Source organism: Schistocerca nitens, chromosome 1 (genome assembly GCF_023898315.1).
Source record: "Schistocerca nitens isolate TAMUIC-IGC-003100 chromosome 1, iqSchNite1.1, whole genome shotgun sequence".
Classification (NCBI taxonomy): domain Eukaryota; kingdom Metazoa; phylum Arthropoda; class Insecta; order Orthoptera; family Acrididae; genus Schistocerca; species Schistocerca nitens.
In genome coordinates, this window is record NC_064614.1 from 722,478,304 (window position 1) to 722,491,427 (window position 13,124).

Genomic DNA, 13,124 nt, shown 5'->3' on the forward strand with positions numbered 1-13,124 from the left:
ATTTATAATTTTTTTTACATACGAAGCAGGTCTGCAACAATGATTCCTAATCTTGAAATTACTGCTAAGACATTTTAATCAGATAAGTTACTATTGTTTCATTACTTATATACGAAAGCACATAAATGCATAGAGAAACACCACAAGATTCAAAATCATAAATATGCAGCCACATCAGTAGCTTGTAGCCTGTCTCGGCTTGAAACTATATGCGTATCAGCTAACAGCATAAATTGTATATCTATCTGCACATTTTAAAGCATTACTAAATGAATGACTCCAGTCTTTTCTTTGCCATTACATGTAACAGATACAACCTTAAGAACCCTCAAATTTGGAAAAGTTTGTTGTGCTCCAGTCAATCCGTTCAGCTTTCATCTGAATCCCCCCCCCCCTCTCTCTCTTTCTCCCATCCCTCCACCCCCCCCTCCACCCCCCACCCCCCCACCGCTGCCTCCAGCCTCCCATCGCTATCTCTCAATCCCAACCATCAGTGTTATTTAGGTATAATTTTGCCACTGCTGGCCGCATAATTAATGTACTTAAAGTTTGCATCATGTCGCCTGATTTTACAAGCGAGTATGATATTCTAGCTATATCGACATGACACAAAATGTTTCGTAAACCACCTGGAAATATGTATTCCAACACATGTATTTAGCAACTCGAATAAGGATCTGCACAGTTGTTTAAAACTTATTCCAAAACAATAATGTTGTTATGATGTCTTTTTACTTCAAGATAATCTCTGAGTTTTGCTATATGTTCTTTGCACCTAGCAGTTTCCTAATGTGTATGCAAAGAAGCTTCATAAGCCAAAAATAAGTTCCATGTGTATGAAGTCTCAGGCACAGCTATAAATAAGTACGCGGGAAATGCCGGCTTTCTCAGGTAGTGGAAGATAAATTACTTGAATGAGCGTAGGGATTTCTGGAATGGAATGGAGCTGACTGACAAAAATTTCTAACGCAGTAATGATTTATGGGAAGAAACGTGTATTTCTTTGTTTTTGCTTGTGACAGTATGTTAACACCCACGAGATTTTCGTTTTTCAGTAGTTTTATAATCATCATCATATTTTTATCAGACTTAGAATTTTGTTTTATGACCAATGTTTCCTTCAATTCTGAGTCTATTTTTGCTGCCTTCCATGGAAACACTTGTTATAATTGAATGAGATCACTTGAAGCATTAAAGGCAGTGTATTCAGCAGTGTGTAAAACATGTAACATCAGTGATGGTGAAGAGTGTTACATGTGTTAACGGAATTTGCAAACACTGCGAAATGTTGAAGACACAATGAATAAGCAACAACTCAAAGAAATTCTAAAGGGCCAGCTTTTACCACAAAGATAAATAATGTAATTGATAACGTAATTTTGCAACAAAATGCCTCACCACTCCTAAAGAATCAAAGAATCAAATTACACTCATGAGCTCATAAAGTGGATTTCGGGAGAAACACATCTGATTGTTAACCTTTGGTATCACTCAAATACACGTATGACTTCGATGCTGCATTGCACAAAAAATAGAATAGGTACAATGAACTGTACATCGATGCCGTTATTACCTTATGCCTCTTAACTTACCAGACACTAAAGACAGGTCGTACACAAAGGGGTTAGAAATGTCTTTGAAACTCACATTCTACGCAAACAACCAGTTATTTGACATGCTAAATACATACTGCCTAACTGTAAAGCTATTACAATATCATTTTTCCGTTCCAAGAATGTTGCCTTAGCGGAAATCATAATACGGGCTGTCGGCTTTCTATTCCCGATACAAACACCATTGAAAGAGAGCTCATGTCACAGTAGTTTCAAAAATGAATTTCTTATGCCTTCGTCAGTATATTGTGTCACTGAGTTGTGGCCAGGGGAAAAAAGTCATATGAAAAATCAGGCTAGGCCAGCTTATCCAAACAGATATGCAGCTCAGTACGCATGGTCATAGATGCTCGGATATCAAGCAACTATGGAAATAAAATGTGCAGGGAATACTAGTGCAAAATAATGGGGAAATCAGCAGCTACGACAGTCCATAGCTCTGTTTCGTTGTCTTTCCATCAGTAGTTAAAAGACCTGGTGTGACAACTACAGGGCAGGACATCGTGATGACGGCCATCAGCTTTTTTCTATTCTGCCTGGTGTAACGGCTCCATGTAAGCCGCTATCTGGCTCGACCCCACAACTAAAGACACCTGAGTGCCCTTCCGACACTCAGGGAAGAGCCTGATGATAATTAGTAAGATAGGGTTATTTAAATATAGAAGATCATTTTAATATTAGATATGGTAATTGTCTGCAAAGTGTGAATGCGAATGTATGATGAGGCATGCGTGAGATGTCGGCTGTGGGTGTGCTATAGGCATAGTGGAAGTGTAGCCAACCTGGAATCTAGTAGAGCGCGACTGCACTGGACCAGAGAGGCATAAGCTCCACGCGCGTTATTAGCGCTCGTTAGGTTGTCAAATAACCGTGTGCGGTATCTCTGAGTCCTTGCGGCCACGATGTGTGGACCCGGACGAGGGAGACCGTATCGAGGTTGTTGCTGGGAAGACCTGGGTGAGTAAGCACGCTCTGCTCTATCGCTCCGATAGTTAGCGAAGATTTAGAATTCCATGTTCACTTTGATCTTGGAAGCAGTTTCCCTGCTGAGGAAAGCCACTATTGTATTTCCTAGAATCATCTCGGTTAGGAGAGATAGGGAGATGATTGCTTTTGCCAAGTAATTTCATGGGAATTTGTGTACACTGCACTTGGGAGTGAACAGGCGCTCATTGCCGAGTAATACTCAGAATTGCTCAATTTGCATTTCAGTGTGAGTGTGAAGTATATATGCAAAGTGTATTTTATTTAAATGTGTGTTTGTGGAGAGATTGGTAACACGTGGTCCGCAGACCCCGTGCATTTCTTGGTGAGAAGCTTCAGCTTGACGTAATCACATTTCGTGATCGAGCTGGATCTTCTACGTAAATTCACGCGTGTGATTTAATTGTTCCTTCATAATATCCAGTAAAACTCGCGGAGTTAGTTAAACGTGAAGACGGGACTTGCCCGAATTAAAGTTACAGTTGGAACCATGTGCTCTCTCCCAATGTTGTCCCACTTGGTGTATGGGAACCTTCCTCTTTTATCTGTTAGATAAAATGAATAGATGAATGATAGTGTGTGTGTGTGTGTGTGTGTGTGTGTGTGTGGCTAAATGATGATAGAAATGTGCAGGCGGTAGTCATTGTCGATTCACGGCACACGTTAGCCGGATGTTTAACTAAGTTTACTTACATATTATACTATTTGTATCACGCCAGCATTCGGTGATAAGTGAGAGGGAATAGTTGAGATGGTAATGTTCATGGAATAAATGTGATTGTGTTATTATATAAATATGTTACAGTGACATCTCCCAGCCACACCATATTCCCTTATCATTTCACAGAATATTTAGTATGCGTATTTCAGTTAATCACCTGTTTATGTCCCACTCATGGGCATATTTCATTTAATAGACAGTAAGGTGGTATTAAAACTTCATTATAATAATATTCTAATTCTAACTTGATCAAAACCACCGAATAAAACTTTAGTTTGAGTATTGATGCTTGTTGCTGCAAATGGCCGCCGGCGTCTTCTATAGTACAGGTGCCATTTATAAAATTGAGGATGCCTGCCGAGGATGCGGGAAGCAAGTATCATGCACTGGCAGTGGTACATGAACTGTGTAGTTCCCTTAGAGTGAGGACTTTACATTCCTTTCTACTTCGTACTTTCTATTTTAGAACGTTGTAATAATCTGCTCCTAGTTGCGGTGATACATCACGTTTCGGTGAAATAATCGCTGGCGATTATCTGGCGATAAAATGAAGCAGTAGCGGTACTGGATAAAGGGAGCACTCTTACTGCCAGCCGCGCGGAGTGGCCGAGCGGTTCGAGGCGCCATTCCACGGATTGCGCGGCCCCTTCTTCCGGAGGTTCGAGTCCTCCCTTGGGCATGGGTGTGTGTGCGCTGTTCTGAGCATAAGTTAGTTTAAGTCAGTTTAAGTGGTGTATAAGTCTAGGGACCGATGACCTCAGCAGTTTGGTTGCTTAGGAATTCACACACACTTGAACATTTTCTTACTGCAAAAGGTGTTTCCCGGCAAAAATACTACGCAAGATCATTATCTCCATCTCGTATTCCTCTACCCATGGCTTCGAGCAAAGCTTCAAGATTTCTGAATTTCCGTTTGAAGCGCCGTCTTTGCCTTTTGATTACCCGACTGCCACATGGACCATGATACTTCATTGATCGACATACCCATTAATAGTCCCCCCTTTGATTACTAATATGGCTCTCTGGCCAGGGTTCATCAATTTAAATGTCTGGCAGGTTCGTATACAGGATGTTTCACAGTTCATGTTACACATTTCTGGAGACTGTGGAGGGGACTTAGTGGATCAAGATTTACATAGGTACGCATGTCAAACTTACGTACACCAGCGCCTGTAAATGTATGTGCTGTATCTACAAGGTTGCTAGGTGATCGTGTTACAGACATTCAGTGATGAGGAAGTGGATAAATATATCAATTTGAGGTGAGGGCCCCTGTACCAGAAACGAACGAGTCGAAAGTTATGAAAATCATTCTGATATCTCTGACAGTGGAATACATATACTGGTAGCCTTAGCAAATATTATAGGGTGTTTAGCTGTAAGAGGTGGTAGTAAGAACCAAAATAAGAAAAAAAGTCTAGTAAACACGGGCTCTAAAATGCATACCTGAAGATAAGTGAGCACTTGTTCGTCTTCTCTATGTGAAACACATCACTTCTACTGAACAAGTGCTCATAGCTCCTCAGATATGCATTTTATAGCCCGTGTTTACTAGACATTGTTTTTCTTGTTTTGGTTCATACTACCACCTCTGAAAGTTGCCTGCCTTACAATCTTCGCAACAACAGTACCTGTACATGTATTCCACTGACAGAGGCATTAGAATGATTTTCGCTTATAACTTTCGACTCGTTCGTTTCTGGTACAGGGACCCTTAGCAGAAGTTAATACATTTATCCATCACTATCATTCTTGAAAGTTCGTAACATCACCACGGAATTGCCCTATATATACTGCACCCACAGCTTGGCTGCACTGTAGTGCCGTTGGATAACGTTTCTGGTCATGGGTTCCTGGGTAAAACTTGATCGATTAAGTCCTTTCTACAACCCCTGAAAGTGTGTAACATAAATTGGAATTAATCATGAATATAGATGATAAGAAATAATTTCCACCTCACACTACATCAGAAGTCAGACAGACGCTCCTAAAGTACCAACAAGAACTGCTAAAAAAAACATTCAGCAAGAAATATCTTCCGGATTCGTCCACTATAGGGGAAAAGACACAAAAATATTCTATATTCTTAGTAACTAGTGGATTACTTGGGTACTGGAGTATTGCTAGTTAGTGTAAGAAAAACATTAAATGAACGAAAAATATTATTTATAGCAACAAAAAAAAATTCTGAGAAATCAAGTGAAACTTTTTCTTTTGAATTAATAAATTTCCGGGTTCTTTTTGGAACAGTTCATTGCCTCTTAGGGATAGGACTGCTATTAATTTACTAAGTATGGAAAGGTTCTTTTCTCCCTTTTCTTTAAGAATGTTATTTACTCGGCAGTATGGCTGAGAGCCACGCCTACACAACTTGAATAACTTTTCTAGGTATGGTCAACGCTGTCGCATGAGAAATGTAATGGAGTGTACTGTTATGGAGGACAGATGGGGCTCACATACGCTGTAGCGGACAATACTGTGAGCTGCAATTACTGCTGACTGCGTCGCTCGCCGTTGACAAATAACTCAATTATCTCTTTCTATCTGCATTGACCTTCGCCAATCAAACTTTCCCTACCCCTTGATGAAGTTGAGGACTCTTATCTGCTCCTAGGCTAACTATTGGCATGGTACACTGGTCAGACAACCAGTCCACCGAGTGCCACTCAATATTTGCTCGCAGGCGTTTAACTAGTATTCTGTCCATGTTCACACTGCACAATAAGTGTGGCGGCCAACACAGTGAACAACGCTTAATCGCGAGTGACTCAATATAGAGTATCACTCCTATTCACTAACGACAGAGGTGCTCTCCCAGTGAAGTGCTGAGGAGAGACTTGGTTCCTCGCTCTTTGCGTGCACGTACGAGCGCACTCGCTCTCGTTACGTGTTGCGGCTCCAAGAGTGACAACAGAACGGCCCCTTTTTCTGGAAAAGTTGCAAGGTATATCATTCGCTGTCTTCCCTCTCTCCTCCGGTTCTTTGCGTCAGAAATATTCCGCTAATCAGCGTTGCTCTTTTAAATGGGAGAATGACGTTTCGTTTAAGTCAACCAATGTGGAAAGATGTAGCATCTCCATTAGGCATATACTGTCCTCCTGTGAAAACTCCAAAGGTACGCCATCGGTCCATCAAAAAATGCGTCTTCTGGGCGCTCCCACACAATGTAGCGTAATTTGCTTTTAAGTTGAACACAGGGGTTGTTATCCTTTCACTCTGGCAAAAGCTGACCTCTCTCTGAGCGGTCGTTCCGGCTAAAGTAGGTGTGTGCCGAACGACCCCTCTGAAGAAACGGGCCTCCCAGCGGGCCGGCCGCTTCCTAGAACGAAAATTCCTGTGGCCTTCGGGTTTTGTACGCCAGCCTCGACTTTTTCAACCTGGGTGCACACTTGCGATTTACTTACTAGATTTGCATATCACTTACATGAATTAATACGAGGGCTATCCACAAAGTAAATTACGTTTTGGAATTAAAAATAAATAAAGTATTGGAAATTTTTTTATGATATACAGATGAAAGCCACACGTAAATACTACTTTTCTACATAGTTGCCATTTATATTAAGGCACTTATCGTAGCGATGGACGAGCTTGGAAATTCCTTGGTCGTAAAATTCGGCCGCCTGCACCTTCAACCACGTGGTTACCTCTTCTTGAAGCTGTGCGTCGTCATCAAAACACTGCATAGCCAACCATTTTTTCATTGCTGGGAATAAGTGTAAGTTGCTCGGTGCCAGGTCGGGACTGTACGGCGGATGAGGAAACAACTCCCACTTAAAAGATTCGAGAACTTCACAAGTGGCATTTGCCGTGTGGGCCCGGACGTTGTCGTGAATCAGCAAGATCTTTCAGCCCAACTTTCCCCTGCGCTTGTTTTGTATTGCTCTTCTGAGGTTGTGCAAAGTTTGGCAATACCTTTGAGAGTTTATTGTAGAGCCTCTTTCCACGAAATCCACAAAAATCACACCTTTTCTGTCCCAAAAGACAGTCGCCACGTGGTTGAAGGCGCAGGCGGCCGAATTTTACGACGAAGGAAATTCCAAGTTCGTCAATCGCTACGATAAGTGCGTTAATTTAAAGGGCACCTATGTAGAAAAGTAGTATTTAAGTGTGGCTTTCATCTGTATATAATAAAAAAAATTTCCAATACTTTATTTTTAATTCCAAAACGTAATGTACTGTGTGGATAGCCCTCGTACAAACTGACTCTACCTTATCGAGTTTAGGTTCGCATGAAGCATCTTGATGTGCAGAATACGATTGTGAGGAACGAATATGTAAGAAATGAAGGTCAGGAGACCATGGCACCTTACACTTTGACTAAACAAATGACTGTTACATTACAATCTAATGTGGCAAATGTACAAAAGTCATTACAACAGTTAATCATAAATACAACATGTTTAATTCTTAAATAATGGAAATATCGGTCTTTACTTTGAAACTTGCAGTAGAGATAAACAGAACATTTTTTGACGGTTTCAGCACAATTTACTCGTTATTATTACCAGTTTTAGTCGTTTAATGTTGTCTTTAGATCGTTGGCTATTAAAGATAAAACATAGGTCGACAAAAACACGTCGTCAGAGACCAAACTGCCCCAGGGAGAACCCTGTTATCAGCAGCAAGTAAATTTTTTCTCAGTTTAAACATTTTATTGACAGAATAGGGACAACCTTCTTAATATTTCATGAAGCGTTTATTAACGATCTGTCATAGTTGCAGTATCTAATTTAATCTAGAAAGGACAGTTTTGGGAATATTAATCCTGGGAGGCATAAGAAGAGCTGTTGTCACAAGGACAAATTTCCATAAGTTGTTCCAAATGATAAGGTAAGGAACCCAAGACTACGTTTTATTGAAGCTGATGATGATTGATTGTTATTTTTGGTTTGTAAGTGTGGAATGGAGAGTTACGAGAGTGTTTTGGATAATGATGGCAATAGGCCTAGAAGTGAAATAAGTTTCACAGGATTTGAGTTAATCATCAGGGCAATGAATCCGTGAAAAAAGCTGTAGATTAAATAATACGGGCAAGAGATGAAAGACAGATGTACGGAGAGCACCCAACGTGGGTGACTAGTTTCGAGTGGTTCATTCGCAAGCCTGACCTACTGATGCTGCACTAATAGTGCAAGATGCTTTTAACAAACATCAAAATGGCTGTATAAACTTTTTAAAGGTTTGTGTATGACTATCGTAACTAGCGTGTGCTTATAAGAAAGTCAGAATGCTTAGATTAACAAGCTGGTTGCGACATTCATCTGTAAATATTATATAAAGCACGTGCTGCCAATATGATGTTTGTGATTAAGATCAGGCACTCTCAGTGCAGCCTCCACGCTGCTTCTCGTTGCTTTTGCCAAAGACTGTTAGTTTTTCGACCAAACACTATGTCGTAGCACTACACCGTCCTCACTGACCGAGTAGGCTCAGTCCCAAAGGTTTTACCCCAGCGTGGTTCTCTGTTGTAATTACTTCTACCCTTAACTTGTAAAACATGAACACAGTACTAAATTGGCTACCTTTAACTATCACGCAACTTATCATATTAGTCTCCGACTCGGTACATCGGTCTTTCATCTCTCGCCCGTATTATTTAATCTACAACTTGTCTCACGGGTTCATTGTCCTGACGATTAACTTAAATCCTACGAAACATATTTCACTTCTAGGCCTGTTGCCATCCTTATCCAAAAACCTCTCCTAACTCTCTATTCCAAACTTACCACCCAAAAATAACAATCAATCATCATCAGCTTAAACAAAACGTAGGCTGGTGTCTCATATCTATGTCCGGTGGGTTCCTTACCTTTTCATTTGGAACAACTTACGGAAATTTGTCCTTGTGACAACAGCTCTTTTTATGCCTCCCAGGACAACATATTCCCAAATTGTCCTTTCAAGAAAACACAGTAATCCAATTCCCGACAGTTCTACACAGGTAGTCTCACTTGCCCCTCTCACCGTAGCACTCATTGCAGACTGAACTGTCCTCAAAACACTTGATCTTCTGCTACTCCTGCTCATCCAAAACACTACTCTGATGCCTGGTGGCACTGCATAATGGCATAATGCTAACTACTCTTTAATGAATTTGTACATACACTCCTGGAAATTGAAATAAGAACACCGTGAATTCATTGTCCCAGGAAGGGGAAACTTTATTGACACATTCCTGGGGTCAGATATATCACATGATCACACTGACAGAACCACAGGCACATAGACACAGGCAACAGAGCATGCACAATGTCGGCACTAGTACAGTGTATATCCACCTTTCGCAGCACTGCAGGCTGCTATTCTCCCATGGAGACGATCGTAGAGATGCTGGATGTAGTCCTGTGGAACGGCTTGCCATGCCATTTCCACCTGGCGCCTCAGTTGGACAAGCGTTCGTGCTGGACGTGCAGACCGCGTGAGACGACGCTTCATCCAGTCCCAAACATGCTCAATGGGGGACAGATCCGGAGATATTGCTGGCCAGGGTAGTTGACTTACACCTTCTAGAGCACGTTGGGTGACACGGGATACATGCGGACGTGCATTGTCCTGTTGGAACAGCAAGTTCCCTTGCCGGTCTAGGAATGGTAGAACGATGGGTTCGATGACGGTTTGGATGTACCGTGCACTATTCAGTGTCCCCTCGACGATCACCAGTGGTGTACGGCCAGTGTAGGAGATCGCTCCCCACACCATGATGCCGGGTGTTGGCCCTGTGTGCCTCGGTCGTATGCAGTCCTGATTGTGGCGCTCACCTGCACGGCGCCAAACACGCATACGACCATCATTGGCACCAAGGCAGAAGCGACTCTCATCGCTGAAGACGACACGTCTCCATTCGTCCCTCCATTCACGCCTGTCGCGACACCACTGGAGGCGGGCTGCTCGATGTTGGGACGTGAGCGGAAGACGGCCTAACGGTGTGCGGGACCGTAGCCCAGCTTCATGGAGACGGTTGCGAATGGTCCTCGCCGATACCCCAGGAGCAACAGTGTCCCTAATTTGCTGGGAAGTGACGGTGCGGTCCCCTACGGCACTGCGTAGGATCCTACGGTCTTGGCGTGCATCCGTGCGTCGCTGCGGTCCGGTCCCAGGTCGACGGGCACGTGCACCTTCCGCCGACCACTGGCGACAACATCGATGTACTGTGGAGACCTCACGCCCCACGTGTTGAGCAATTCGGCGGTACGTCCACCCGGCCTCCCGCATGCCCACTATACGCCCTCGCTCAAAGTCCGTCAACTGCACATACGGTTCACGTCCACGCTGTCGCGGCATGCTACCAGTGTTAAAGACTGCGATGGAGCTCCGTATGCCACAGCAAACTGGCTGACACTGACGGCGGCGGTGCACAAATGCTGCGCAGCTAGCGCCATTCGACGGCCAACACCGCGGTTCCTGGTGTGTCCGCTGTGCCGTGCGTGTGATCATTGCTTGTACAGCCCTCTCGCAGTGTCCGGAGCAAGTATGGTGGGTCTGACACACCGGTGTCAATGTGTTCTTTTTTCCATTTCCAGGAGTGTAGTTGTATACCAGACTCACCTCGTGATAGCTCTGCACAGGCAGGAGCTTTCAGTCACCGGAGCTTGGCATGATGAGCAGTCAGAAATCTTTTTTTTAGGCTTGCTGTACACAATTCGCCCACTTTATATTCTTTGCTTACATCAGACACTGGCTGTGCCATAAACAGCTCGTCGTGCACGTCAGCTGCTTGCTCTGCAAGGCTGTGACCTAGTATTTCCGTTAGTGCCTCATTCTGAAATTTCGGCGTACATTTTTCAACACATTCTGTCCTGTATAACTGATTATCCGCTCTACAAACTCGCTTCCTTTTCTTCCGTTCACTCTCATTGTGATGGAATACATGTGCCAGTACCATTTATGACACAAAACCTGCAACTCAACTACCAACAACCTCTTGTAGACTCCTTGTAGTATATAAAACAACAAAATCGTCTGCAGTTCCATTCTACACGACGCAAAAATCACCGGCACATCCACCTCCCTATGCATCTGGCTTAGGCTTCCTGGTCGATTACAGCGCCAATCTTCACTCAAATGGGAATCTCCTACTGCTCTAAAATCACCCATGTTACTTTTCTTATACTTAAGAACCCTAATTCGATCTGGCATTACAGTTACCCGAGGCTCTATAATTCCGCTGGATTTCGGAGCTGGTACTTCTACACGTGTTTGCTTAACTTCTGTCACGTCATTATTCCTCTCTCAACTTCTCATGAGGTTGTATTTCGACTCCATACATCACCAATTTAAATTTTCCACTAAAAAAGTCGTCTACCCGTCTGGGACATTCTGTCCTACTCTTAACAGAATCGACAGGCTCCACATCAACGGCATTTGGACGTTCTGCAAGAACAAGTAAAATATCCGCAAGCCTGTTCCCTTCCCTTCCAGCTACCTCCCTCTCCTTGTCCTCTCCTTCCTTTCTTGTTTCTTTTCATCCTTTCACAAATCAGTTTATGCCTTACATCCAGAGGCCCACTTTCAAGTACGCATTCCTCATGCTCTCCGCGTTTTCTGCCTATGCTACAGAGTTCTGTGGTAATTCATTTCCTTCATCTTAACATCAAGTGTTTTTGATCCTTTATCCTTCTCCGCTTTCAGACTGTTTACTTCATCTGTTAATATGCTCACCTCCTCCCTGCTAGCTCCTCGCATTACTGCCAGCCCTGCTACCGGTGCAACTGGCAACGACATAATTACCTCCTATCAGGTACACGATCGTAAACAAGAGAAAAAAATATGCCCCTATACTAATACACTTCGCTACCTTACATGAAAATAACTGTAACAGAAGCGTATTACTCCCTATCACAACTTAACACTCACATGAGTACTTGTTCGCTATTATTATCACACTCAACAACTAAACTCAGCTTAAACTCCTGAATCACTACTCGTGACTAACAGCTTATATACCACTACACAATGAGCCTCAATTCTTGCTCGTGACACCCATATCACCCGTATCAAACCAGGTGAAAAACGAACACGTTTACACGCCTTGCAACTACTGTTCCGCTGCCACCCACTGCTCGTACAAGCACAACTCAACCCCTGACAAAACCCACTGACTTGCCATGTTTAGTGCATGGCGTAGTGAGATCGGGATGCCTTTCCTTGTTGACAAAGGCTGGGGCTGATTAACGAGCGGCAGCTGCCGCCTGGTGCTGTTGAGCCGGCACCTCACGTGCTGAGGAGTCCAGCCTCTGTAAGCTACCACGGCAGTATACGTCAGTGGCGTGTTGTGTTGTGGTATGATGAAATCGCTATCGGAAGACAGCTCCTCGGTTGTGCACGCGGCTGCAGTGGTGGCGCGTGGAGTTGCTGTGTGCGACGTACAACATGCTACCCTCGGACAGGAGTCAGCTGGCGGCTGGCGCTATAAACTCAGCTTAGGTGGCAGCAGGCGCAGACGGCAGGTCAGGACATCATGTCCCATGAAGGACTTAGTGCAGACGGCAAGAGCAGCTTAGTCCCGAAATCATGTCTCCAGCTGGCAGAGACCAGTCGCCCCGCTGTCTAGCGTCGCCTTGGCTGCTTACTTCTAACGATGCCTTACAGTCCCGATCTCTTTATATGACCGAGTGCCTATATGTCTCACTAAAACCCGGGCCCTAGTCACGCTGACATAACAGGAGACACGACCTGGTGTGGTGACCAGGGCTGTTGACAAATACCGATGTATCGATATAAGGATATTTCTTCAAAGAATATCGATATATGCTGGCGACAGATGCTACACGATATATCGATATCGAAATGGCAATATCGAGTGG